Genomic DNA, 2,306 nt, shown 5'->3' with positions numbered 1-2,306 from the left:
TTTCCAGCATCTGCAGTTCTTTCTTAAATATTATCGCTGTAATGTCCATTTTCCCCTCTCTCCCCCCCCCCCCCCGCCCCCCCCATCCCAGTTCTCCGACTAGTTTCGCTGCCCTTCTGATTATTTTTTACTGATTGTACCACCCCCCTCAGCTAACAGTGACCCATTCCTTCTCTCCAGAGACGCTGCCTGTCCCGCTGAGTTACTCCAGCATTTTGTGTGTCTATCTTCGGTTTAAACCAGCGTCTGCAGTCCCCCTCCTCCACGTCAACCATTCTACATTTCGCAAGCATCGTCTGCTTTGATCTGTCGTTTTCACACCTTGCCCTTCCACACATATACCTGTGTCTCCCTCTCCCCCCTGACTCTCAGTCTGAAGACCCGAAACGACCCGAAAGATGCTTTCAAGAGAGAGCTAGATAGGGCTCTTAAAAATAGCGGAGTCAGGGGATATGGGGGAGAAGGCAGGAACGGGGTACTGATTGGGGATGATCAGCCATGATCACATTGAATGGCGGTGCTGACTCGAAGGGCCGAATGGCCTACTCCTGCACCTATTGTCTATTGTCTATTGTCACCCATTCCTTCTCTCCAGAGATGCTGCCTGTCCCGCTGAGCTACTCCAGCATTTTGTGTCCCGAATGTTACAGGAATATAAATGGCTCAGTAACTATGAAGACTTCATAATGTTTCATATGCGTTTAAAAAAATGGAGTTTGTAGGGGCAATATTAATGTACTAAACACCCGAATAATTGCATACTAAACAGGTAGGGAACATTTGGAATGCTTGCTCTAAAATACCTAAATTGCTTCTTGCAATTTAATAATTAGCCTCCTAAAATAACACATGCATCCAGCGATATAATCTTTACGCTGTTGTATAAAATGTTGACAGAGTTCTCACATTATAATGAACTATGATTCCCATATAGCAGGAGTGAAAGGAATACCACCTCAAGTGTCCGGGTTCACAAATCACTAAATGTAACCCCAATTGAAACATACGCCACTATTAACCCTCAATATAACATCTAGAAGGTTGAGGTGTGATTTAAGGATACTCTATGCACCTTTCTTTACATATAACAAGCATGAGATTTTGTCCTGCTAATCCCCACGAGGAATTCCAGCGACCAAATTTGTGCTGTTAAAAGAAGTGAACTTTTCTCATCGAAGGGTCTGTGAAGACCCCGATACGCCGCTTGCCCATTCCCTCCACAGATGCTTCCTGACCCGCGGAGTTACTCCAGCACTTTGTAATTTGCTCAAGAGTATAGCATCTGCAGTTCCCTCTGTCTCCAATAAACCATGTTGTTTATATGTCTGATGAAGGGTCGCGACCCGAAACGTCACCGATTCTTTTCTCCATTGAGGCAGATGGGACCGCGTGGGGTTTCCCCGGGGGGCTCCGGTTTCCTCCCACACTCCAAACACGCGCGGGTGTGCAGGTTAATTAGCGTCTGTAAATATTGCAAATCGTCCCTAGTGTGTGTGGTCGCTGGTCCGCACGGACTCAGTGGGCCGAAGGGCCTGTTTCCGCGCTACATCTCTAAACGAAACTATAAAATGCTGCCAGCCGGACCCGCTGAGTTTCTCCAGCATTTTGTGTCCATGTTCGGCGTCTGCTGTTCCGTTCTACACAAGTTGTTTGTTATGACTGGTTTCTGCAGACACCGTTTCGTTGCTGGTTGTAAATGCAGGAGTTCCGGGTATTAGTTCTCACCTAGATCACAAAGCCAAGGTCCATGTGTTGGACGGCGAGGTCGTTACAGAACGTTGCAGAAGGTTACAGAAGGTTTCCGTGCGGTTCCCGGAGGTTGCAGGTGGTTGCCGGGGGTTGCAGGTAGTGGAAGCTGTACGTCTTCGGAGTGTGGGAGGAAACCAAAGATCTTGGAGAAAACCCACGCAGGTCACGGGGGGAGAACGTGCAAACTCCGTGCAGACAGCACCAGTAGTCGGGATCGAACCCGAGACTCCGGCGCTGCAATCGCTGTCAGGCAGCAACTCTACCGCTGCCAGAGGTGGGAGTTTGGGGTCGGGCGACAGCTTAAAAGCCCCTGTCCCACTTAGGAGACCTAAACAGCAACCTCTGGTGACCTTGCCCGCCACCCAAAGAAAAATCAAGGTCGAGGTGACCTGCAACCTCCTACCACCTCCCACGCACATGTTGAAAACCTTCCTCGACTATGAAGAAAACCAGCTTCGACTAGACCTGCGACTAAAAAATGATCGATTTTTTAAACGGCAACCTGTTTTTAGTCGAGGCCGGTTTTAATCATGATGAAAAAATAGCAGACCTCGATG

The sequence above is a fragment of the Amblyraja radiata genome, chromosome 28, assembly GCF_010909765.2.
Source record: "Amblyraja radiata isolate CabotCenter1 chromosome 28, sAmbRad1.1.pri, whole genome shotgun sequence".
Lineage (NCBI taxonomy): Eukaryota > Metazoa > Chordata > Chondrichthyes > Rajiformes > Rajidae > Amblyraja > Amblyraja radiata.
This window is presented reverse-complemented; position numbering follows the sequence as displayed.